General features: G+C 41.4%; 1 long non-coding RNA gene across 2 annotated transcripts; it reads right to left on the bottom strand.

Moving 5' to 3' along the window:
* LOC103280619 (cysteine-rich venom protein Cau1) lies at positions 1–27,467 on the bottom strand. 2 transcript variants are annotated; one of them, XR_010007256.1, is made up of 8 exons: positions 27,413–27,467; positions 26,670–26,731; positions 25,217–25,330; positions 21,344–21,434; positions 15,503–15,648; positions 13,720–13,814; positions 2,430–2,518; positions 1–288 (listed from the first exon to the last, which is right to left on the bottom strand). It is a non-coding gene; the product is annotated as a cysteine-rich venom protein Cau1 (long non-coding RNA). The 2 variants fall into 2 exon arrangements; XR_507437.3 differs by lacking the exon at positions 25,217–25,330.
* Positions 27,468–27,911: the final 444 nt, after the last annotated feature.

Raw genomic sequence — 27,911 nt, 5'->3', positions numbered from 1 at the left:
TGAATCCATTGTCACTTTTATTATTATTTCACACCATTACTATTAACTGCAAAATTTTGACCAGTCAAATCAGGAAATGGATTTATTTTTCCTAGTCAGTTTCCATCATTGGCAGTGAAGAACAGTTTTCTTAAGAATATTTGTGGTCTTCTTATATATGTTAGTTAATGCCAGGTTTGCATTTACAGGTTGCTTGGCAGTTATTTTGCATCAAATCTTCATCACATTTGGACATTTGTAGCAGTTTATCACATCCCTTAATATGATCCACATAGATACATGAATGGACTGTAATAAATCAAAACAATACATAATTAGATCCAAATGAAAATAATGCACTTATTTAAATCTTTATTACTGGCTTCATTCTAGACATCCTGCCTTAAATGACATGGGTTTTAGTATTGTTCTTTATGATTTCATATGTATTCTGAACTGCCTTTCAAAACATTTAAAACTAGGTCTTGTGGATAACATTATGGGTGGTCCTTTGTGGTTTGATATTATATGAATTTGGACTTCCTCCAGGGGATTTAAACCTCCTCCTAGCCTTTATTTCTTACATCTTCCTACTTTAGAGGACAGTGTAACTTGGGATCTCCCATGTGTTCTTGTTAGAGTTTTGTTTCTAAGAGAGGTTTGTGACCAATAGGTTTTATTAAAAATAAGACCCTCTTTGAATATCTACTTCTTTTGTAAACAATAATCATGTAAATCCATATTCAGAAGTTGGTCCTAAGCTCTCTTGAGAATGCCATCATATACATACGTATATGTATATGATGGCATCTTCAAGAAAGCTCAGAACCAACTTCTGAAAATGCCTTTACATAGCTATTGTTAACAAAAGAAGTGGACTGGATATGCAAGGAGGGCCATTTTTTAGTCTTGCTGCCCCTGAATATAGAAGTCATATGCCTTACACTTTAGATCAGACATGACAAACCCAGGCCCACAGGCTGAATGCCTCCCCTTTGGGGCTTTCCTCCTGCCTTCCTCTTTTTCCCTGTCCTATCAGCAAGAAAGGATGACTAAGGCCATGTGGCTGCTGAGAGTCCTCTGGAGCTCTTGGGAGCCGCGTGTCTTCCCTGCCTTTCAGCATAAGGATGTGGTGAGTCATCACATCCTTACGCTGAATGGACAACGTGGCAGAGGGAGGCACATGGTTACCTCCCTGTCACATGTCTCCCTGTCCTCGCAGCTTGAGGACACAATGGCCATACTGAGACGAAGACTGGGGTAGACACCCATGGCTGCCCAGGGCTCTCCTGAGAGCCCTAGATAACCAGGTGTGAAATCCTCTTGGCAGGCAGACACAGCAGGACATCATATCCTCCTGCCAAGAGGAGGACCTTACAGGCACGCATGGCTGTGTGGAACTTTCCTGAGAGTCCCACACAGCCACTTGTCAAGCTCTCTGGTTCTCCTGAGAACCCCGCAGTTAGGTCAGACCCCCCCCCTTGCCAACTGTCTCCCAGCCTCCCTCCCCCCCCCCACACACACACACCAATTGGAGCCCGACAAGCAGCCCCATCCAAAAAAGTTTGCCCATGCTTGTTTAGATCATTTGAAATGTATGTGTTCGAAATGCATGCAAAATTATTTTAGCATTGGGGAACATGGTTTTAGCCCTTAAAACCATGTTCCCCAATGCGATACATATTTGCAGTGAAAAAAAAAGTTTTGAAATTTGGTTGTTGGGGAGGAGTCTTTGTCATTGATCCTTGATTCTTATTCCTGGTCTGATTCCCCGGATAAAACTCTTTTAGCAGCCCAGTTTTGTGAATTCATCTCTTGTTTTAACACTTTATTTTGTATGTTGACCTTTTATGACTGTTTTTATCGATGCTGATGTTTTATTGTTGAGTAATTTGTTTTATTGTTTTGCTTTTGGTTCTATATTGCTGTGTCTGGGCAAGGCCCCATGTAAGCCACCCCGAGTCCCCTTGGGGAGATGGGGCGGGGTATAAGAATAAAGTTATTATTATTATTATTATTATTATTATTATTATTATTATTATTATTATTATACCAAACAATGACCCTTCCTTTGGCATAATAACAATACAGCAATTATCCAAAACGGTTGTGAGGAGCCACCTCTATAAAAGCAGAACTAGCTTTCCAAAAGTGTTAGTGTTGAACTCATTATTTCAGTGCTAATATTATCTCAATGCTTTATGAAAGTGTGGTCCAACTCGCGGGCTGCATTTTTGTTGGCCCTTGCCCTTCTTACTGGAAAATAGTCAAATTTAACATTTGGGGAAAAAATCGTTTACCCTTCTTACTGCTTTACATTTCTAAATTACAATATGTAATTTGTTTTTGTTCTGGAATGTCTCTGGCCCTCACATTCCTATACTAAAGTTTGATTGGCCCTCGGATAACTAAAGGTTGGACTACACTGTTTTATATAATCAGTAACTTACCACAGAGGTTATTTTCACAGCTATCAGGGCAGTCTGCACATGGTTTGCCTTCTTTGTAAGGCGTTGGAAGAAATTGTACTATGTTCCCTCTGAAATCACAGCATAAAAACTTTATTTATTTATTTATTTCCAGCATTTATACCCCGTCCTTCTCACCTGAAGGGACTCAGGGCAGCTTACAACAATTGGTAAAATTCAATGCCTACAACATAGTTATAAATCAAAAACAGTACATACAATCAATTAAAAAACTATTAAAATACAATATAAAAATTTAAAACATGTAATTAGATCAATTCATCCAGAAACCTCATGCTTTAGCCTTAAATTGGATCATGTCGACTTTGCCATTTATTCATTAAAAGCCTGGGCACATAACCATGTTTTTACAGCTTTTCTGAAGCCCAGAAGGGTTGGGGCTTGTCGAATATCGCTGGGGAGGGTGTTCCACAGCCAGGGAGCCACCACTGAGAAGGCCCTGTCCTTCGTTCCCACCAGCCGCGCTTGTGAGGAAGGTAGGACCAAGAGCAGGGCCTCACTAGATGGTCTTAGGGATCTTGCTGGCTCATAGAAGGATATATGTTTGGACAAGTAGATTCGGCCAGAACCGTTTAGGGCTGAATTGGGCTCGGTAGCATATCGGCAGCCAGTGGAGCTGACTTAGCAGGGGGGTGGTACACTCCCTGTATGCCGCCCCAGTTATAAATCTGGCTACTGCCCATTGTACTAATTGGCACTTCCAGGCCATCTTCAAAGGCAACCCCATGTAGAGAGCGTTGCAGTAATCCAAACAGGATGTAACCAGAGTGTGGATCACAGTGGCCAAGTCAGACTTCTCAAGGTACAGGCGCAGCTGGCGCACAAATCTTAGTTGTGTGAATGCTCCCCTGCCCACCGCTGAGACCTGGGGCTCCAGGCTCAGTGATGAGTCCAGGAGAGCACCCAGACTACGAACCTGTCTCTTCATGGGGAGTGTGACCCAATAATAATAATAATAATAATAATAATAATACTTTATTTATACCCCGCCACCATCTCCCCGTGGGGACTCGGGGCGGCTTACATGGGGCAGAGGCCCAAACAACATAGAACAAAACATAAGCAACATAATACAAATCACACTATAAAAAGATAAAACAGTAATACAATATAACAATTAAAACAAAAATACAGGATAAAAAATTGCATTTAAAACACATAAATGGTAAAATTGTAATAAAAATGGGATAGATTATTTATTTATTTATTTATTACAATATTTACTTATTACAATATTTATATCCCGCCCTTCTCACCCAACAGGGGACTCAGGGCGGCTTACAATAAAACACATATATAAAAATTATACAGTGCAATATAAATCAGTTAAAGAATTATTAACTTACATCAGTATTCATAAAACACATTATAAAATATAGGTAGGCGTGTTCAGTCAAAAAAAAACCTGGGTCTATCGATTGAGTTCAGCGTACATGATTATAATTAACGCTGCCAATTATTATTCATAAGCCTGGCCCCATAACCAAGTTTTAACCTTCCTACGGAAAGATAGGAGGGAGGGAGCCTGCCTGACTTCACTGGGGAGGGTGTTCCATAGGCGGGGAGCCACTACTGAAAAAGCCCTGTCTCTCATCCCCACCAGCTGCACCTGTGAGGCTGACGGGACTGTGAGCAGGGCCTTATCTGATGATCTTAAGCTTCGAGGTGGGTCGTAGCGGGAGACACGTTCAGACAGATAAGCTGGGCCGGAACAGTTTAGAGCTTTATAGGCTAAAGCCAGCACCTTGAATTGTGCTCGGTAGCTAATCGGCTGCCAGTGGAGCTGGCGTAACAGAGGAGTAGTACGCTCCCTGAACGCCGCTCCAGTTATTAACCTGGCAGCCTCCCGTTGGACTAATTGAAGCTTCCGTACAGTCTTCAAAGGCAGCCCCACGTAGAGTGCCTTGCAGTAGTCTAAACGGGATGTAACGAAAACGTGGACCACCATGGCCAAGTCCGGCTTCCCAAGGTACGGTCGCAGCTGGCGCACAAGTTTTCACTGTGCGAAGGCTCCCCTAGCCACCGCTGGGACCTGGGGCTCCAGGCTCAACGATGAGTCTAGGATCACCCCCAGACTGCGCACCTGCGCCTTCAGGGGGAGTGTGACCCCATCCAGCACAGGCTGTAACCCTATACCCTGTTTGGCCTTCCGACTGACCAGGAGGACCTCTGTCTTGTCTGGATTCAATTTCAATTTGTTGGCCCTCATCCAGTCCGACACAGCGGCCAAGCACCAGTTCAGGACCTGAACAGCCTCCTTAGTGACAGGTGGAAAGGAGTGACAGAGCTGGACATCATCTGCATACAGATGACACTGCACCCCGAAACTCCAGATGATCTCTCCCAGCAGCTTCATGTATATATTGAATAACATGGGGGACAGTACTGACCCCTGCGGGACCCCAAAGGTTGTGGGGCGAAGCAGGTGTCTCCCAGTGACACCATCTGGGAATGACCCCCCCCCCCCCCCGGAAGGACCAGAGCCACTGCAAAACAGTACCTCCAAGACCCATTCTGGCAAGGCACCCCAGAAAGATACCGTGATCAACGGTATCGAAGGCCGCTGAGAGGTCCAGCAGAACCAGCAGGTATACACTCCCCCTGTCCAGTTCCCGGCGTAGATCATCAACTAAAGCGACCAAGGCTGTCTCAGTACCATGTCCAGGCCTGAAGCCAGACTATGCCGGATCTAGAAAATCAGTGTCTACCAAGAATGCCTGGAGTTGTGTGGCCACCACACGTTCCACGACCTTGCCCAAAAAGGGGAGATTGGAAATAGGCCGATAGGTGTCTAATTGAGTGTGATTCAGTTAATGCTTTTTCAACAGCGGTTTGATCACAGCCAATTTCAGGCTCGCTGGAAATATGCCTTCCCGAAGGGAGGCATTCACCACCACCTTCAGCCAATCCCCCTCTGGCTTCTCTCACCAGCCAGGATGGGCAGGGGTTTAGGATGCATGTGGTAGCTCTCACCTCTCCAAGCACCTTGTCCACATCCTCAGGCTGAACCAATTGAAAAGAATCCATCAAAATAGGACAAGCAGGTGCTCGTTCTACATCCTCTAAGACTGCCGTTCATATGGAGTCAAAGCCAGAGTGGATCCAAGTGACTTTGTCTGCAAAGAACCGAGCAAATGCTTCACGGCGGGCTGCCAAGTTGTCAGGGATCCCATCTTGGGAGACGGGATATAACAAACCTCTGACAACTCAGAACAGCTCCGCCCGACGGTTCTTTGCAGACACAATATTAGCTGCAAAGAAAGAGTTCTTTGCAGCATCTATTGCCGCGGCATATGCCCTAAGGTAGGAACATAGCCGTGTTCGGTTTGACTCGTTTGACTCTGAATGCTACATGCTCTCTAGTTCCCTCTTCTTTCACTTCATCGCTGCCAGCTCCTTGGTGAACTAAAGAGATGGTTTAGCTCAGGCACTCAAGAGGGGACGTTCTGGAGCGATTGTGTCTATTGCCCTAGTCGCCTCCTTATTCCAGAGGGTGACCGAGCATTGACAGGGTCACCAGCCGAGGTGGTGGGAAACTCCCCAAGAGCCATCAAGAATCCATCCGGATCCATAAGTCTCCTGTGGCAGACCATTTTAGTAGGCCCTCCATCCCTGCGGGGGTTGGGGGGCACAATAAGTCTAAACCTGATCAGGTGGTGGTCGATCCATGGCAATGGAGCGATGGTAAGCTCCTCCACACCGCCACTTTCCTCCCATCCCTGGCAGAAAACCAAGTCAAGTGAGTGCCCTGCTCTGTGGGTAGGACCAGATACTAGTTGGGAAAGCCCCATGGTTGCCATGGCTGCCATGAAGTCCTGAGCTGCCCTGAAAAGAGTGGTCTCAGCATGGACATTGAAATTCCCCAGCACAATAAGCCGCTGGGATTCCAATGCCAGGCCCAAGACCACCCCGGCTAGCTCAGGCAAGGAGACTGTAGTGCAGCAGGGTGGTCGGTACACTAACAGAATTCCTAAACTGTCCCGGCCACCTACCCTCAGATGGGCACATTCAAACTGCGGTATGGGGCACCTGGTCAGGGGGATAGACTCCTTATAGACTATTGTGACCCCTCTTCCTTGCCCTCCAGATCTTGGTTGGTGCTGCACGGTATAACCTGGCGGACAAAACTGGGTGAGATTGGCTCCCCCCAGCCTCATCCAGCCAGGTCTCCATTATGCACGCCAGGTCTGCCCGCTTTGAGTCCCATTTTACCGTTAGCAGACCTGCCGTTCAACAGCATCACCTTTAGATCGGAGGGTCCGCCAACCTGGGCACCCAGATTTACTGTGTCAGGAGGCCTTTTTAAATCTACAAGCTTTCATTTCCCTAGGCCGAATTAACTTATGCCTCCCTTTCCCGTGTCTCCCCCTCCCCTAGATTACTTCAATGGGGGCCCCCAGGCCGCTAAAAGTCCACCTTCCCCCTACATGGTCCACCATAGTGGTATACTCACTTCCAGTATGAGGATCTTGTTACTACTACTTCCTACTCCCACCTCCTGCTCCTATACTACAGTTGGTATAACTCTATAACTCACTGCCTTATTGCCTTATTCTCTCATGGATCTTAAAGTAGCATGTGTTAAGATAAAACAGGAGGCTAAAATTAAAGCAGTAATATACTCATACTGATGGGGAGAAAGCTTTTCCCCAAAAATGGTAAAACCCAGGCACCTTCCACACTGCCCCATATTCCAGTTTATGATCCCAGATTATCTTCTTCTCCCAGATTATCTGGCGGTGGAGACTCATATAATCAGATAATCTGGGATCAGATCCTGGGATATAGGGCAGTGTAGAAGAGGCCTCATTAGTATCTGTTAAAATAGGAAAATTGTGGGGATGATGTCTGGATCCAAAACAAATCATCCAGTATGTACCTGAGGAGGCAGAAGAAGGTGAGCTTGGGTTTAGGGTATTGGCTAGCAACTACTATGGCCCCTTTTACACTGCCGGATTAAATCCACATTATCTACTTTGAACTGGATTATATGGCAGTGTAGGCTCATAATCCAAATCAAATCAGATAATGTGAATTATCTGCTTTGACAATCTGGGTTATATGGCAATGTAGATGGGGCCTATGTCTATATAACAGCTGCCTCAGGCCCCTTCTGCACTGTCATATAACATCCAGATTATCTGCTTTGAACTGGATCATATGGCAGTGTAGACACAGGCCACTTCTACACTGCCGTATAAATCACATTATCTGGTTTGAATTGGATTATATGAGTTTACACTGCCATATAATCCAGTTCAAATCAGACAACCTGGATTTTATATGGCAGTATAGAAGGGGCCTCATATAATCCACTTCAAAGCAGATAATGTGAATAATCTGCTTTGATAATCTAGATAATATGGCAGTGTAGAAGGCAGTGTAAAATCTGGATAATATGGCAGTCTTTAGAATTCAGCAAAAAGGAATAGGGAAACAGGCATTTTTTGCAAAAATATTGCAAGGTACTTTAAGGGAAAAGTTGTACTGCTACCGTGTTTCCCCAAAAATAGGACATCCCCATAAAATAAGACCTAGTAGAAGTTTGGGGGGATTGCCAAATATAAGACCTCCCCCGAAAGTAAGACCTAGGAGGAAGGAGCGCTGCTGCTGATGAAGGCGCTCCCTCCTCCTCCGCCTCTCCCAACTAAACTCTGGCAGAGTGCGAGAAACACTGCCGCCGCTTGCGAGTGTCTGCTTTTGGTCAGCAATAGGGAAGTTCCGCGCTTGCTGACGAGGAGAAGCCAAGCCCTGGGCTCCTCCTCCCCCTTTGCTACAGGGGGCTTCCGCACTCACCAGTTCACATGAGGGGTGGTGGCAGCGAAGACTCCTTGCTGAAAAGTTCTCCAAAGTTGCTATGGCTACAGTGGTGGGAGCCCCGTGCTGGCTGCTGCTGCTGCTCTTAGCCTCTTCCTTCACCCCTTCAGCAGCCCTCCTCGGAGCGGCCCAGAGACAGTTCTCGGCAGAGGAGGAGGCAGGAGTTGGGGCTCTCCCTCCCTCCACACCCGAGACCCAACTCCTTCCTCTTCCTCTGCCAAGAACTGTCCCTGGGCTGCTCAGAGGAGGGCCGCCAAAGGGGCGAAGGAGGAGGCTAAGAGCAGCAGCAGCAGCAGCCAGAGCGGGGCTCCCACTGCCGGAGACATGGTGACTTTGGAGAACTTTTGCTGCCGCCGCCCCTCTCACGTGAACTGGTGAGTGTGGAAGCCCCCTGTAGCAAAAAGGGGGAGGAGGAGCCCAGGGCTCGGCTTCTCCTCGTCAGCAAGCGCGGAGCTTCCCTATTGCTGACCAAAAGCAGACACTCAAGACACAGCTTTGGAGCCTCCTCCTCTCTTCCCTCCAACCTGGCCCAAATCTGCCCACCTTTGGAGTGGAATAAGAGCGGTTGGAGGAGAGGAGCCCCTGGCACAAAGCTTGGCCTCCCACCTTGGCGCCTGCCTCTCTTCTCAAGTGGTGCTTGTGGCCCCAGAGTTGGGCAGCAACCCCTTCAGCCCCTTCTCGCTTACATGGGAAAGGTGTGTGTTGTCGAAGGCTTTCATGGCCAGGATCACAGGGTTGTTGTATGTTTTCCGGGCTGTATGGCCATGTTCTAGAAATATTCTCTCCTGACGTTTCGCCCACATCTATGGCAGGCATCCTCAAAGGTTGCCGGCCATAGATGTGGGCGAAACGTCAGGAGAGAACACTTCTAGAACATGGCCATACAGCCCAGAAAACATACAACAACCCCAATGTGAATTCTTCTTCTTAAAAAAATAAGACATCCTCTGAAAATAAGACCTAGTACATCTTTGGGAGCAAAAATTAATATAAGACACTGTCCTATATTCGGGGAAACAGGGTACATAGCTAGTATCTGTGCTTTGTTTTCTGGTCAGAGAATATGTCAAACTGTTCTCCGTACCTTTAAACACAGATTGGATAGGTATCTTTCAGAAGTGCTTTACTTGTGTGTTTCTGCATGAACCTAATAACCCCTAAGATTTTTTCTATGATTTAGAAGTAAAAATTTTTAATCCCTAGAAGAAACAAACTTTTAACATCTAAAGACTTTCCCACAAGTTTTTGGTATATACTTCCAGCAATTTGGAAAGTACCCTTGGACTAAAAAGGTACACAAGTATGTAACTCAACAAACCCTTTGGAAAACAATACTGTCTACTGTATCATCTCCCCCATTATCGCCAAGTAGAACAGTGTTTACCTTTTGGGAGAAGACTGAGGTAAAGAAAATGTGAACTAGTTCTGCCTCTCATTCTTTTGCTATTACTTGTAGGCAATGGCCCTAAAATTTCCTTGTTTTTTCTTTAGCTGTAAACATAACTAAATATTTTACCCAGATAACCTGGCTTCCAGGATTTACATCATGGAACTCCTCACAAGTGTAAACATCTTTGATATACAATGCTGCTCTTCCTCCTTTCTTGTTTTATCTATTTTTCAGAAATACTTCTTCTTCTTCAATCACTCAGTTGTTTCCGACTCTTCGTGACCGCATGGACCAGCCCACGCCAGAGCTCCTTCAAGGTCAAGGCAGTCACTTCAAGGATACCATCCATCCATCTTGACCTTGGTCGGCCCCTCTTCCTTTTTCCTTCCATTTTCCCCGGCATCATGATCTTTTCCAAGCTTTCCTGTCTTCTCATTATGTGGCCAAAATACTTCATCTTTGCCTCTAATATCCTTCCCTCCAGTGAGCAGCCGGGCATTATTTCCTGGAGGATGGACTGGTTGGATCTTCTTGTGGTCCAAGGCACTCTCAGGATTTTCCTCCAGCACCAAAGTTCAAAAGCATCTATCTTCCTTCGCTCAGCCTTCCTTATGGTTCATCTCTCGCATCCATAGGTTACTATGGGGAATACCATTGCTTTAACTATGTGGACCTTTGTTGCCAATGTGATGTTTCTGCTCTTCACTATTTTGTCAAGATTGGCCATTGCTCTCCTCCCAAGAAGTAAATGTCTTCTGATTTCCTGGCTGCAGTCTGCATCTGCAGTGATCTTCGCACCTAGAAATATGAAGTCTGTCACTGCCTCCACGTTTTCTCCCTCTATTTGCCAGTTATCAATCAGTCTGGTTGCCATAATCTTGTTTTTCTTGATGTTTAACTGCAACCCAGCTTTTGCACTTCCTTCTTTCACCTTGATAAGGCTCCTCAGCTCCTCCTCACTTTCAGCCATCAGAGTGGTATCATCTGCATATCTAAGGTTGTTAATGTTTCTTCCAGCAATTTTAACTCCAGCCTTGGATTCGTCAAGTCCTGCATGTTGCGTGATGTGTTCTGCATACAAGTTGAATAGGAAGGGTAAAAGTATGCAGCCCTGCCGCACTCCTTTCCCGATCTTGAACCAATCTGTTGTTCTTTGATCTGTTCTTACTGTGGCTACTTGGTCTTTATACAGATTTCTCAGGAGACAGACATGGTGACTTGGTATCCCCACACCACCAAGAACACGCCACAATTTATTATGATCCACACAGTTGAAGGCTTTAGAATAGTCAATAAAGCAGAAATAGATGTTTTTCTGAAACTCCCTAGCTTCCTCCATTATCCAGTGGATATTGGCAATTTGGTCTCTCGTTCCTCTGCCTTTTCTAAACCCAGCTTGGACATCTGGCAACTCTCACTCCATGTATTGCTGGAGTCTGCCTTGCAGGATCTTGAGCATTACCTTACTGGCATGGGAAATAAGTGCCACTGTACGGAAGTTTGAGCATTCTTTAGCATTTACCTTTTTTGGTATGGGGATGTAAAATGATTTTTTCCAATCTGATGGCCATTCTTGTGTTTTCCATATTTGTTGGCATATGGCATGCATCACCTTGACAGTGTCATCTTTCAAGATTTTAAACAACTCAGCTGGGATCCTGCCATCTCCTGCTGCCTTGTTATTAGCAAGCCTTCTTAAGGCCCATTTAATCTCACTCCTCAGGATGTCTGGTTCTAATTCACTCACCATACCATTGAAGCTATCCTCTATATTATTATCCTTCCTATACAGATCTTCTGTATATTCTCACCACCTTTCTTGATCTCTTCAGCTTCTATTAGGTCCTTGCCATCTTTGTTTTTGATCAAGCCCATTTTTGCCTGAAATTTGCCTCCGATGTTTCTGATTTTCTGGAAGAGGTCTCTTGTCTTTCCTATTCTATTGTCTTCTTCCACTTCCATGCATTGCTTGTTTAAAAATAATTCCTTGTCTCTTCTGGCTAACCTCTGGAATTGTGCATTTAGTTGGGCATATCTCTCCTTATCACTGTTTCCTTTCACTTTCCTTCTTTCTTGGGCTACTTCCAGTGTCTCAGCAGACAACCATCTTGCCTTCTTGGTTTTCTTTTTCTTTGGGACATATTATTTTTTGCTGCCTCCTGAACAATATTGTGGACTTCTGTCCATAGTTATTCTGGGACTCTATTTATTAAATCTAGTCCCTGAAATCTATTCTTCACCTCCACTGCATATTCACTAGGAATATTTGTGAGATCATATCTAATTGGTCTGTGTATTTTCCCCATTCTCTTTAGTCTGATTCTAAATTGTGCAATAAGAAGTTCGTGATCTGAACTACAGTCAGCTCCAGGTCTTGTTTTCACCAACTGGATGGATGTCCGCCATCTTTGGCTGCAAAGGATGTATTCGATCTGATTTCAGTGTTGACCATCTGGTGAAGTCCATGTATAAAGCCATCTTTTAGGTTGTTGGAAGAGAGTGTTTGTTATGCACAGTGAGTTTTCCTGGCAAAATTTTATCAGCCTATGTCCTGCTTCATTTTGTTGTCCCAAACCATGCTTGCCTGTGATCCCGGTTGTCATTTGACTGCCCACCTTAGCATTCCAATCTCCTATAATGAAAATAATGTCTCTTTTTGGCGTATTATCCAGTAGATCCTCATAGAACTGACCCAATTCTGCTTCTTCAGCAGCTGTGGTTGGGGCATATATTTGGATCACTGTCATGTTAAACGGTTTGCCTTTAACTCGAATTGAGATCATTCTATCATTTTTTGGTTTGTATCCAATCACTGCTTTAGCAACTTTGTTATTCATTATGAAGGCTACTCCATTTCTTCGGTGTTCCTCTTGTCTGCAGTAGTAGATCTGGTGAAGTGGCCCATTCCAGTCCATTTCAGTTCACTGACTCCCAGAATGTCTATCTTTAATCTTGACATCTAACCAACAACCACATCCAATTTGCCCTGGCTCATAGATTTTACATTCCACGTTCCTATAGTGTGTTGATCTTTAGAACATCGGATTTGTCATTCACCTCCAGCACCGTCGGCTGTTAGCCTTCCTTTCAGCTTTGAACTAACTGCGTCATCACATCTGTGGCTAGTTGGACTAGTCCTCTGTTCCTCCCCAGTAGCATTTTGACCATCTTCCCACCTCGGAGTCCTATCTTCCAATGGTATACCGACATTTCTCTGGTTGTACTGATCCATGTAGTTTTCATGGGAAGAATACTGGGGTGGGTTGCCATTACCTTCCCCAGGGATTGTATTTAGTCTTTAGAAATACTTCATACCCCACTATTACCTCTATTATTACATTCCAATCATAAGACTTGTCCCATCAGGTTTCAGTGATACCACTGATATCATATTTGCTTTGCTGTATTAAGAGTTCAGGTTCTTCTTCTTTATTTCCCATGTGCTATGTAGTTTAAGTACTTGTCTGTTTGGAAGCATGAAAATGCCTTCATATCCCTATAATTTAAGGTTCCAGTGAAAGAAATTGAAACTACATACTATATTCCTTCAGACTTCCAATACTTTTGAATAAAATTATGAACTCCATCTTCTTAATAGTATAAACTTTCATGTAAACAGCTTTCCTGAGCTAGATTACAAGCCTCTCTGATTTTTCAGTTTTGCTGCTACAGAAGATTTGATGAGTCTTTCTTAGTTATACCTACCCTTTGATTTTATGAAATTATAAGTTATTTGGTATAAAACAAAAAGAAAAAACAACCCGCAGATTTGAGAATAATTTCAAAAACATATTTGATCATTTAGCAAGAAAGCATTTTCAAGTCCTATAATTTTGCTGCACTATCACCTTAGAATGTAGTTACAGAATTGCATCTTTGAATTTCCCCACACATAAATACCTCTACATATAAAACACTTCACAGAGTATTGTTTAGAACAGCTATTACATGTATTTCCTTATGTATTTTTTATTTTAGAAAACAAAGGACTGAGAATATCCGAATTTGCATGAAATGGCACATTAAACGAAAAATTATACTTACACAGGGCAATAGTGGCAAACATATATGAAAGGGATAACTTGTTCTGGACAATGAGCAGTTGCACATCCAACTCGGTCTGAATTATGCCAAACAAGCTATAAATACAAAGCAGAGAAAGAGATTAAATTTTAATCCAAGATTCTAGTCTGCAAAATTATTGTAATCAACACAATCAAAGAGTAATTCTAGTTTGGTGAGATTTGTAGTGTGGTGGGGCACTGGCATTCTTTGGCAGAGAAGGCTAAAGATCATATAAAACCCCAACTCCCAGGATTCATAGCATTGAGTCATGGTAGCTAAACTGTATTAAACTGTAGCAACCTGAGGGATCCAGAAAGATCAACAAGGTAGCATCTCCACCATCTTTCTCCTGAGTGGTCATCAGGCATAGCATCTAAAGTCGTTTTAGTGCCATTCCCATCATGAAGGCAGACCCAAAAGGGTCCAAATAATCTATTTCCTCCAAAGTTATCTCATCTTTTCCAGCTATCAAAAGCTCAAGCATATAAAGAAAATATTAGAAATGGGTCAAGGGAGGTCCTAGGCAAGTACCTTTAAAGAAATTCCAATGTGAGAAGGGAAATTAATTAGGGTGAATCTTGATACTGCAAAAAAGGTGATGCTGATCCAGAGTAGGTTGTTCTGGATAAGCATCACTGGAGGCTAAACTTCCTCAAGCTGGTTTGGGAGCTAAACTGCAGGCCATCAACTACCCTGGCGAGTGTGTGACAGCTGCATGGCTGATCAACACTGGAACCAGCTTGCCACCACTTACCTTGTCCTCTTCGACAATCTAATCTGACCCCGTATTGGATTGTTTGCTACACAACTTGTATTTCTCGTGTATAATATTGAAAATGATTCCCTTTTTGTACTCTTATTTTTACATTCTTATACTATTCAGGATTTTGATTCAGTTAAAGTATTGGGGAATTAATTGAAGTTGAAGTTTGTCAGCAAAAGAGAGAGTGGATTTCTGAACATTACTCAGCATTCCCATTTCTGGCCACATAATGCTACCTGATTAAAGCTCACTTAAAGAAGCTTCTTTTGAGCATAACAGGAAGTCAAATAACTTATTATTGCAGAGTTCAAAAATTTCCAAATCTCCACTGTTGGGAGGCTTTACTGTATCCCTCTATTATCAAATGGCCCAAAAATCTCTAGGGCCCCTTATTCAAATCAAGCACTAGAGGCAAGAAGATTGTTCAACAGGTTTATTTGTTCAAATCACCCTGCCAGGTGAACAAAAGGAAAAGGTGCCTCACAAAACTGAGACAAAGCTGTTTTATAGTCAACACTTTGAGCATACACATAGGCTACTTTCTCCCATTTGTGCCTCATCTCTATCTCTTCCTTTTGTTCCTTTCTGGTGTCAGATCTTATCAGGATTCCTGCATCTGCTTTTCCTCAGCAGCTGATTCCCCCTCCTGCACCTCCCCTCCTGCGCTTGCTTGTTACTGCATTTCCCTTTTGAACTCTCTGCTTTGGCTGGTAATTTCCCACTCCAAGTCCCTTTAGTCCTGGCTGGCAGTTTTCTATTCCAGGCCCTAGTCCCTTCACCACACATGGTTTGATTCCCTTCTGCCCTAGCCAGAATAACCACGGGGCAATGATGGAGTTTGTAGTGTAACACCTGGAAACACTTTGTTTCCTACCCCACTTTAAAAGCTGACATGTACATTTCAAAACCTGCTGTAGGATAACACAAGGATTGTTGAAGTGCCTTCATAAGGGCAAATCTTTTAGGGACTATAAACAATTTGGACAGTTTTGTTCATACCTGGGTATAGACATCACTTAAATTAATGTCATTAATTGGCCCATGACCATATTCGAAATTCACTGATGTAGCAGACCAATCTTGAATTATCTTTGACCAGGACACAGGTTTATAAGAGCTTAAAAGTATTTCACCACAGTAAACTCCTGAAACGGGAAGCAGAGTAAACTTGAGCTATATTTGATCAGAAAGTGGATTTGGACATTTTAAGAAGTGCTGCATCACAATAAACTCCTGCAATAGAAATATGCCCAGAGGTTCAAACTCCAAATTGCTTAATATAGTGTACAGTGCTTATTAATTAATTTTCAGCCCATATAGTTATTAAATTAATTAGAGTTTGCGCAGAAATGTAATGATACAGTGCAATCCTAATTCAAAGATGTGCCTTCTGTAGTTAGAAAAAAACAGCATCAAAGTTCTGGCAGCTAAACTACTTTTCTGTCAGATAATATTATGTCACAACTATTCTGTTGGTTGAACCTCTAGACTCTTTTAGTGGTTCAATGCACACTAGTGGTTCATGCACAAAATAAATGAAAATATTACATAAAATTACCTTCAGGCCATGTATATAAGGGGTATATGAAACATAAGATATTTCATTTGGTGTGTATAGTATATGCAATACTAGGTATTCCAAAATTTAAAATATCTCAGTTCCAAAACACTTCTAGTCCCAAGTATTTTGGATAAGGGAAACTCAACTTGTCATTACTCATAATGTCCTTAATTCACTGAATTTTTATATGGATTTAACCTGACATCCTAGATTGTCTAATTATGTGGCCTTCAAACTGGAAAAACAATTCAGATTAATGGACAAGCACTAAAGAAGGCCACCCAATTTGAATACCTAGGGTCACTGGTCTCCATAGATGGAGTCACAATGCCAGGCATATGGTCACCAATTAATGCAGCCTGGTTGACTCAAAAATGCCAGTGCTAAGATCTACACTACAAAGCTAAGATCTACACTACAGTTGTTCACCCAGTTGCCCTGTATGGAGCAGAGTGCTGACCAGCAACAAAGAAACATGAACAAGCCTTTAACACAATGGAAATGGAAATGCTGAGATGGGCACTTGTCTTGACACTTCTTGACCATGTGCTAAATGGGGTTGTTGTATGTTTTCCAGGCTGTATGGCCATGTTCCAGAAGTATTCTCTCCTGACGTTTCGCCCACATCTATAGCAGGCATCCTCAGAGGTTGTAAGGTACCTCACCCTGTGACCTCAGCCATGAAAGCCTTTGACAACACATGTGCTAAATAATGACATCAGTCAAAGACTAGGAATAAAAGTGATGAGCAAGAAAATGCAGGAAGCAAGACTGCAGTGATACGGCCATGTCATGAGAAGAGAACCAACATCAGGACAACAACAGCACTGCATTTGGAGACTGCATAACAATGACTGCGTGGATAACCAAAGAAAAGATGGATGAACACCATCAATGAAGACATACATGATGCCAACCTGAGACCTGAGGATGCCAAAACAAAGCCCTGGGGAAATGGCAGCCACAATGCTAACCCCGCTATTGGGAAAATAGCTTAGAAAAAAAAGAATCCTAGATTGTCCAATTAATGCTGAAATTTAAAATGTGGTTTGATGAATTAAATTGTTAGAGTATGTTAGGCTGGGTGCCATGTTCGCTACTAAAACAGGAAGACTTGCTGCCGCCAGGGGTTTTGGAGAAATGCTAGAATTTGGGGAAAGATGTTTCTAATTCTGTTGGTGAGTTGACTAACAACAGACTATGGCCCCTTCCACACTGCCCCTATATCCCAGGATCTGATCCCAGATTGTCTGTTTATTCCAGATTGGAGATTTGACTTTGGCTTCTTTCTCATCCTCCCCACCCTTCCCTTTTTGTTTTTCACCTAATCCTATCCCTCCTTCTTAGTAAAGGTAAAGGTTTTCCCTGACATTAAATCTAGTCGGGTCCGACTCTGGGGGTTGGTGCTTATCTCCATTTCTAAGCCAAAGAGCAGGTGTTGTCCGTAGATGCCTCCAAAGTCATGTGGCCAGCATGACTGCATGGAGCGCCATTACCTTCTCGCTGTAGCAGTACCTATTGATCTACTCACATTGGCATGTTTTCGAACTGCTAGGTTGGCAGAAGCTGGGGCTAACAGTGGGAGCTCCCCGGATTTGAACCACCAACCTTTCGGATAGCAAGTTCAGCAGTTCAGCGGTTTAACTCACTGCACCACCAGGGCTCCCTGATTTCTTTAGCACCCCCTTTTAATTATACAATTAAGATTTAAGTTTAAAGGGATCAAGAGATATGCCCTTACAAATACCACAAAGTGTATTCAGGATCTCTGGCTCCCACATGCCAAACCTGTCCTAACTTATCTTTGCAGATCACATTTCTTGACTGGGATTGAAAAGGCAGAAAGGATGTAAAGAAACAGTATTTCTTTTCTTTTTTTAAACATTTTATTTACATAAATAAAATACATAAAAAAGTGTGGGAACAAATACAGTAAGTAGGAAAGAAAAAGAACATAATAATAAAAATAATTATACGAAAAATTATAGAAAAGCAGAAAGAAAAAAAGAAAAAAAGAAAGAAAAAACATATGTATATACATATATATCTATGTGTATATATGTATATAGATATTAGCTGGTACCCACTCCCTACCTTTCCAGATCCTCTGCATAGCTAGATCAATTTCCTACTCTTCTGAGCATTGTATCTGCCGATGCCCTTATTTCTTATGATTCGATAATTGTTGTTAAACATGTCCAGTCTGTTTTTTTCCTTGGTGGAATGGTCTGAGAGATTGTTTGTGTTAGTAGGTCCATGTGTCTAATGTCTAAAAGTTTCAGCATCCATTTCTCCATTGTAGGAGTTTCTTGTTTAGCAAAAATATGGAAGACGCAAGAAACAGTATTTCTTTGTGCTGTCTACAGTGGTCAACCTTCCTTGTGTGGCTGTCCCTACACTGCCATATACTCCAGTTCAATGCAGTTAATCCCCATATGGCAGTGCAGATGGGACCTTTGTGGCATCCCTTTGACTCTGGAACTCTTGTCCAAAGAAAGCCTTACTGACTTTTTTTTATTCCAATGGGCTTTCGAAACAGAAGCTTTTAAAAGGATGCTATATTGCTTTAAACCAAACTGTTTTCAACTGCCTTTTTATCTTTTTAATTGCATTTTATTTTTAAGTGTAGATTTAAATTTCTTAAAACTATGAATAATTTAAGCCAAAATCGTTCTCTTTACGTGTAAATGTTTTTATTTTTATGGCATTGAATGTTTGCCATGTTTTCATGTTATATTTGGTTGCCACCCTGAGTCTCTTCAGGAAGAGAGGTGCAGATTAAATAATAATAATAATAATAATAATAATAATAATAATAATAATAATAATAATAATAATAATAATAAGTCAAAGAAGAAGAACATGCCCTGGCAGAATATGTAAAGCAAAGTGAAGAACCTGCTTTGATTGAAGTCAAAAATCAGAAACTCCTCAAAGCACAGCAGACAAAAAACCAGTACAAGAAAACCACACTACAAACTAGAGCTGACAGCTGGCACAACAAAACATTGCATGGAAAGTTCCTTGACAAAATTGAAGGAAAAGCTGATAAGGAGAAGACCTGGCTATGGCTCACGAATGGGACCCTGAAGAAGGAGACAGAAGGCCTGATCCTTGCAGCCCAGGAGCAAGCCATCAGAACAAATGCAATTAAGGCCAAGATCGAAAAATCTGCTGATGACCCAAAATGCAGACTGTGCAAGGAAACCGACGAAACCATGGATCATATCCTCAGCTGCTGTAAGAAAATTGCACAGACAGACTACAAACAGAGGCACAACTATGTGGCCCAAATGATTCATTGGAACTTATGCCTCAAATACCACCTCCCAGCAGCAAAGAACTGGTGGGATCACAAACCTGCAAAAGTATTGGAGAATGAGCACACAAAGATACTGTGGGACTTCTGAATCCAGACTGACAAAGTTCTGGAACACAACACACCAGACATCACAGTTGTGGAAAAGAAAAAGGTTTGGATCATTGATGTCGCCATCCCAGGTGACAGTCGCATTGACGAAAAACAACAGGAAAAACTCAGCCGCTATCAGGACCTCAAGATTGAATTGGAAAGACTCTGGCAGAAACCAGTGCAGGTGATGGGCACACTGGGTGCCGTGCCAAAAGATCTCAGCCGGCATTTGGAAACAATAGACATTGACAAAATCACGATCTGCCAATTGCAAAAGGCCACCCTGCTGGGATCTGCACACATCATCCGAAAATACATCACACAGTCCTAGACACTTGGGAAGTGTTCGACTTGTGATTTTGTGATACGAAATCCAGCATGTCTATCTTGTTTGCTGTGTCATACAATAAAATAATAATAATATACATTATTATATAGTATATTATACAGGATGTCAACACCTTAAATCAAGAAATAGTTTTCTAAGATGTACAGAGGTACTCGCAGGAACACCTCAGCAAGCGAGAGTCCAAAAGTGGCATGCTAAAACCCAGAACCTCAATCAGTGGCTGATGCCAAATGAGTGGCTACCTCCTGGACACACAGAAGACTGGGCGAGTTGGAAGGAGCTGAACAGACTGCGCTCTGGCACCACAAGACACAGAGCCAATCTTAAAAAATGGGGCCACAAAGTAGAGTCAATTACATGTGAGTGTGGAGAAGAGCAAACCACAGACCGCCAATTATAATGCAGTCTGAGCCCTGCCACATGCACAATGGAGGACCTTCTTATAGCCACACCAGAGGCACTCCAAGTGGCCAGCTACTGGTCAAAAGACATTTAGTATAATGCCAAGTTTTTAAAACTTTGTTTGTGTTCTCAAATACATTACAACTTGTACCTTTGGTTTGCTTCTGACAAGATAAATAAATATTATTATTACTATTTTAATGCTTATTTCTAGATGTTTCAGCTGTATTGCTCTTTTTTAAATTGTAAGCTGACTTGGGTCTTGGTTTTGAGACAAATATGGAATCATCATCATCTTCAATAAAGCCTAGGTATCAGGTCCTGTATAGGCTGTAAAGCAGGGGTCCCCAAACTAAGACCCACGGGTCATATGCAGCCCCCACCCTAAACTTGAGATTTAAGGTCACACTAAGTCTGAAACAGCTTGAAGGCACACAGCAACAATCCTAATTAATATGACTCTCTCATTAGCCCAAAGCAGGCCTATACATCCAATTGAAATACTGGTAAGTTTATGTTGGTTAAAATTGTTCTTCATTTTAAATGTTATATTTTTCTTCCAAATAAGATATGTGAAGTGTGCATAGAAATTGGTTAATTTTTTTTAAAAAACTATAGTCCGCCCCCCAACAGTCTGAGGGACCGTGAACTGGCCCTCGGCTTAAAAAGTTTGAGGACCTCTGCTGTAATGGCTTGATGCAATTTACAAAGTGTACAGTGTTCTAGACCGTCTTTAGCTTTCTCAACCCATTTCAATTGTTTGTCATCTTTGTTGTGCTGTCTAGTCTGTGTTATAGGCCACAATATAAATATTTTAATGAACAAAATATAGAAAACAACATTACGGACTGCAATAAATATTGCATATAGTTTGGTTCTTAGAGAAGGAGAAGGAGTGATAACCTGAAGGCGTCTTGTTATCTTTCTATGGAAAATGGTACTAGTTGCATCCAGGGGCAGCGCCAACAAGAGACAAGGAAAAAGAAGAGGAGAGGTAGGAGCACTGAAGGTGGGGAATCCCGGTGAAAGCATATTGCCCAGCAACGCCTAGCATTTGGCAAATCCATCCCCCCTGTATAACATGTGAAATGTCCTTGATCATATCATTTAACTCACCATCCACAACTCGCTCTTCTGGTGGACTTATTCTTCCTTTACATTGCGCAGCCCATTTTTTAGCAGTTTCACTTGCTTCCTGATCCCATCTCTTTAAAAAGCCGATGAGGAGGTGTGAAAACATTGAAGTGTACCATGAAAAGCGAAATATAGCCGATCACACAAAGAAAATAAAATTAAAATCTCATCATCCTGATTTTTGAGTAGAAGAGATTATTTACTGATTCCTTACCATTCTCCGTCACATACCTCATTTCAAATTATGCTAGGTAAACAATATTCAAATACAGATTCTTGTACTAAATATCTATATTTTATCACTGCAGACTGAGGAAATGAAGTAAAGAAGGGCTCATTAGTGATCACTAGAAAGTTATAAAATGGTACAAGATCGAGATCCCAGATGCTTATTGTAAAAATGGCATAACAATTATGTAAAAAGCAAAACAAAAACACAAGAGAAATGAAAAAATATGTGAAATTCAATTTGGGTTGAAAACAATCAAACCATTTCAGCTCAAAAAACATTTTATAAAACCTACATGTTTAAAAGCTTTGTTCTTTCAGCTTAGAAAAAAAATTATGCTAGAAAGAAAAGGATCAAGATCTGGGCTATTAAACATAACTAAGGGTTATGTGAGAAATTGAAGGCACCATAGACAATAAAATAAAATATGAAATTAAAAGGAATAGTTATATTTTATGCTTGTTCATATTTTTATTATTAAATTATCTAGAATTGTCTTGAATAATGTCTATTACAGTTAGGCGAGATGGCAATGTAAAATATCCTGTTCTAAGGGTACAAGGTGATGGTTTTGACCTTTAAAGTCCTACATGGTTTGGGTTCAGGTTATTTGCAGGTTTGTCTTCTTCTGTACAGTCCGCCCCTAACACTGAGGTCCTCTGAGGGGCATTTGTTGTTCCAGCCTGACAAACCAGACTGGTGACCGTCACCCAGAAGACCTTTTCATTGGCCACCCCAAGACTATGGAACAACCTACCTGAAGAGCTCCAATAGCTAAATAAAGTGTCGAAATTTAAAAACCAACTAAAAACCTATCTCTTCTTGCAAGCATACCCAGCCAGTTATAAGCATGAATTTTAAACTCGTGTCTTGTGTTTAATCTCTGTTCTGTGTATTTTAATATGTATTTTATTAAAATACATTTTAATATGTGCATTGGTAGAATTTTTACAATATTTATGTGTTTTAATTATGCTGTAACCCACCTCAAGCCATGAGGAGAGGCGGGTAAGAAATAAAATTATTACTATTACTACTACTACTACTGCTACTATTTGGGGGAAATTCATTTCAAATGCTTAAGAGTTAAAATGTTACAGAAAATGTAGAAACCATCATCATTACATTAAAAGTAATTGAAATTTCCAGCCTTTTAGGGCCATTTTTTAAAGCAATCTGCAAGGCAGCCAAGAATCCTCTCCCTATTTTGGAAGAAGATGAGGGCCCCATCTATACTGAACATTTAATGCCATTCAAAGCTGGATGCAAACTGCAATGGCTAGACAACAAACTCCCATGAAAGGGTGCGAATCAGTAGTCTTAAGGTTTGTGTAATCACTACCTGGGCCTCAAACTGGTTCCAGCATTTGGTTCTGCATAGCAAAACCACTTTCTTCAAAAACAGTTTGAAACTGACTTGCCAGAGAAAGATATGTGCTACGCAGGTGAACAATAAAGAACAAGTGGTTTATTCTTCTTAAACCCAGAACAACATATGTACAATGGACTCAGTTGCACCAACTCACATAATGTCCTTTTATGAGAGATCTAAAATAGTCTTTCCTTTGCCCAGGTGAATAAATTCCTTGTTCATGAAGCTAAAGCACACTTTCTCTCTCTCTCTCTCTCTCTCTCTCTCTCTCTCTCCCCTCCTCCTCCCTCCCCCCTCTCTCCTTCACTCTTCCAACTGAACAAATTGCAACAGTATCAAAAACTCCCAGACTGAACAGCTCTCCAGACATGGCTCAACCAATCAGCTTCATGCATCTTATTTTGCAGTTGACACACACACACACATTAACTGATTTCTTCCATATTGTAACAAGCTGGGCTGAGAAACATTAATGCACTCTCTCCAAAGGCAGCCCACATATTTGGGGCCCCTCCTGCTCATTTCTCAGGTTTGAACATTACTGGCATAACAGCTAGAAAATAACTGGTGGACTAAACAGTATTCCAATAATTAATAGATAAAGGTGAAAACATCACTGAGTAGATTGGAAAAAGAGGACGATGGGGAAATAATGAGGAAAGACTGATAACTGGGACTGGCTACAGGGAGCGTAGAACTGCTCCATAGATTATCAACATGTTTCTGGGCCCAATTCAAAGTGTTGGTTTTGGTCTACAGAGCCATTTAGAGCTCCGGTCCAGAATATCCGAAGGACTGTATCTCTTTCTATGAACCTAGTAGAGTCAACAGGGGAGGACCTTCTTCTCTCTGTCCCTCCACTCTCTCAAGTGCGCTTGGTGGCAGGGCCTTTTCGGTGGCTGCTCCCAGGCTGTGGAACTCCCTCCCAAGAGAGACCAGGATGGCCCCATCTCTGCTGGCCTTCCGCAAGCAGGTCAACACCTTTCTCTTTCAGCAGACATTCGAGGACAGATAAGGAGCACACTGCTGGGGCGGTTGTGGGATGGATTCTGGTGCAGGGGGATTGGGAGATATAAATGCATTTTCATTGTATTTATTGTATTTTATCTGTCTTTTAAACTGTGTAATTGCTTTTAAAAAAGTGTATTTGCTTTGTTTTAAATTGACCGAAGTGTGTGGTTGTTAGCTGCCTTGAGTCCCTTCACGGAGAAAGGTGGGGTATAAATAAAGTATGTAATAAACTGTGGAATTGCTTTTTAAAAATTTGTGTTTGCTTTGTTTTAAATTGACCGAAGTGTGTGGTTGTTAGCTGCTTTGAGTCCCTTCACGGAGAAAGGTGGGGTATAAATAAATAAATAAATAATAAAATAAAATAATTGGCGGTGAACAATTCCGTGGGCAATCAACAGGGACTGCAGGGAGGAAGGTGATGGCTGATAAAATGCAGACCTTAGCTCAGTGGCTCTCAACCTGTGGGTCCCCAGATGTTTTGGCCCTCAATTCCAGAAATTCTAACAGCTGGTAAACTAGCTGGGATTTCTGGGAGTTGTTGGCCAAAACACCTGGGGACCCACAGGTTGAGAACCACTGCCTTAGCTGCAGAACTTTAGAACCTTCCAACCAAAACCTTTTAAACACACTGGTCTATTACGACATGTAAGAAATCAGTTAATGTGTGTGCGTCAACTGCAAAATAAGATGCATGAAGCTCATTGGTTGAGTCATGTCTGGAGAGCTGGCTAAGTCTGAGACTTTTTGATACTGTTGCATTTTTATTTAGGCTTGAGCTATGCAGGCGCAAAAAGAGAGTTTTGAAGAGAGAAGCAGAGAAAGACACAGATTTTGAAGTGTGCTCTCGCTTCATGAACTGCTGAAGGAATTTATCCACGTGGACAAAGGAAACACTATTTTGAATCTCTCATGAAATGACATTATCTGAGTTGGTGCAACAGATCACATTGTACATATGTTGTTCTGGATTTAAGAAGAATAAATTACTTGTTCTTTATTGTTGACCTAAGTGGCACATATTTTCCTTCTTTGGCAAGGCAGCGTGTGGGCTGACCAAACGTGGGCTACACATTTTGATTTTTCATTCCGTCATATGGTCCCCTCATGAACATTACATTTTGGTTAGATCCCTCAGGTAGACTCCCTTCTTATTTTGTACATATGGAGGGGACAAGCTGTGTTTTTAAAAGCCACAGTGAAACTTTTCAACAATATCTAACAACATGGGAGAATTGTATCTTACCATTTTCATCATGTTCCTGGCAGTTGGGTTTACCCCTGCCCTCACAGCATTGTGTGCGTCAATTATATCCTTCTGTCTCTTCTTAGAGATGTTAGCCACGAAAACCGACTTACCCTGCAATAATATTTTAAGTATGTCAGATATGTATTTGATTTTAAGTATTCCTGATTTAACGTGATCTTGTTGATAGCAATATCCTATTGCTTTTGATATAATTATCCTCTGGACACCACAGAATGCTGCTTAAATTCAGCATGACGTTTGAGCTATGAAGAATCTCTAGCTCTGCAGAAAGTTCATTATTATGAATATAATACAATATGTTACAGCAGATCTTTCCAAACTGTGCTGTGACGCATTAGTGTGCCAGCTGCAGTGTGTAGGTGTGTCACACAAACCTCATGAATCTATGTGAAACAAGCAATAAATTATATATTTTAAAAATATTAATGAAATGTTTCCATGAGATATGTTGCTATTACAATTTATGTATGTTTCCTTCTCTTTTATACGGGGTTGGTTTGACTTCCATATTGCTTGTAAAACTGAATAACTGTCGCAAAATGATGGATGCCTAAAAATGATATGTCACTAACATTAAATGCTTGGAAAGATCTGTGTTATAGCATCAATACATTATTGAGGCCTCTCAATGGTAATTCATACAACTAATTTTCAGCCCTGTTGCATGTGTATAATAAATCAATATGGCTGCAAAAGTGAACATTTCACTCTAGAATTCAAAGTGTTGCCGAAGGAAGGTTACTCAATGTATTCTGTGTATTAACGCAGTGGTGGACAACTGCATGGGGCCAGAGGGCAATTTTGCCAACTCTGCAGTCTCTCCCACAATGATATTGCCGCTTTTGAAAGGGAATGCAGATAAAAGCAGAGGTATCGGGATAACATGAAGCTTGAAGTGGATGTGTGGAGTAAACCTTTGGAGGAGTTTCTGTATGGGTTGAAAGCAAAAATTGTTCAATACTCTCGCCAGTTTTTCTTTCTTACCAAATTGGGATGGTGGGAGGCTTTGAGTGGACTTTGGGAGTTATAAAAGTGTGGTCCAGATTCTGCATGTGGTCCACTGGTGGCAGTTTGCCCCCACACCTCAAGTAACGTGTGAATCTATTAACTGTAATGTGGCTCCGCATGAGTGACAAAAGAAACTGCCATTTTTAAAGGCAGCTATTATTTGAGTTTCCTCAGAGAAGTGATGTATTATTATTTATTTTATTTACATCATTTATATTCCACCCTTCTCACCCCGAAGGGGACTCAAAATATTTTTAAAACATATTGGCAGCTGCTCCAATTCTCTTCTCATCTGAAGAATTTAATCTCATCCTCAAATTATAAGCACAACCAAAAAAGCAGATTTTAATATTTAACAGTTGTTAAATCTTAAACAGAACCAATCATTGGTAGTTCAGTACAGCCTTTGTGCAACACATACCTGTTCCAGATATTGCTGAAACACAACAGCTAAGACCAAGAGCTTGATCTGAAAAAGCATTTCTGGGAAAACAAAAAGAATCAACAGATCTGATTAGAATAGCTTATTGCTTAACTTGGGTTTGGAAGTACAGTGCATGTTTGATAAGCATGTTTCTTAGAACAAAGGATTTATTTCCCCAGCAAATATGTTTATGACACCCTCAGTGTGGTTTAGGTTGGTCTTTGCTTCAGAAATACTGCATTTGAATTTGGAAAAAAAATGAAAGCTCATGCATACAGGGGACGGGGAAGCCCTATCTTGATCAGGGCAGCAGGAGTGAGAAAAGTGTTAAAGACTGCTTAACTTGGACCAAACTTTTTATTCTGAATAATTGTGAAAGAAAAACCTTCCACTCAAAAGCAAAAAATATATACACAACATAGCCTTAATCAAGTAGGACAGTTCTTTTAATATGCTGGACACAATAACCCTTTAACACGCTAATACTAAACACATTGATTACAATGATACTTTATATATAAAGTTGTAAATATTTACTATAAAGGAAATAAATCAAAACTGCTTTTGTTCTATTGTGTAATCAACTCTCTTGAGAAGCAATCCTTATTATAAGTGCCATTGGCCACACTTTTTATTTTCCCTTTACTAATCAAAGGAAACTTCACGTGAAATATATACGAAAATATCAATGTGAAAGTATTGCTTCAGGAAGCAGTTTTTCCCATAATAAAGGATTTTACCTTTCCAAGTCTTAACCGTTCTAAGGATATTATTTTCTGTCCTTTCTGGTCACCAGGAAGAGTTTGGTCAAAAATGCAGTGGAGAGGTGTATATATGTAACAGACTTACTTCCTGCTTTGTAAATTACTATTATTCATTTCCTAAAAACCCTGCATCAACATCACACACACACATATATTATAAAAATATAACTTACACCTTAAAAAGGTGTAATGATAAAACTGCCAGTTCAGTTCAGTTCCAGTCTTCTATCACAGCTTTCCAAACAGTGTGTTGTGACACATTAGCAGTACACAAATATAACGAGAAATGACAAAAATCTTGGAAATATGCTATTAGTTTACAAATAATATATTTTTACAACTATAAATGAAAGTTTTTTGTGAGATATGTTGTATCCCAATAGATTTTGTTACTACTATTTATTTATGTGTCGATATCTCTTATAAGGGGTTATTTAACCTTTGGTTTGCTAGTAAAACTGAATTCTGTGTCACG

This window comes from Anolis carolinensis, chromosome 1 (assembly GCF_035594765.1).
Source record: "Anolis carolinensis isolate JA03-04 chromosome 1, rAnoCar3.1.pri, whole genome shotgun sequence".
NCBI lineage: Eukaryota > Metazoa > Chordata > Lepidosauria > Squamata > Dactyloidae > Anolis > Anolis carolinensis.
The sequence above is the reverse complement of the archived record's forward strand: the minus strand, read 5'-3'. Positions and strand labels throughout refer to the sequence as shown.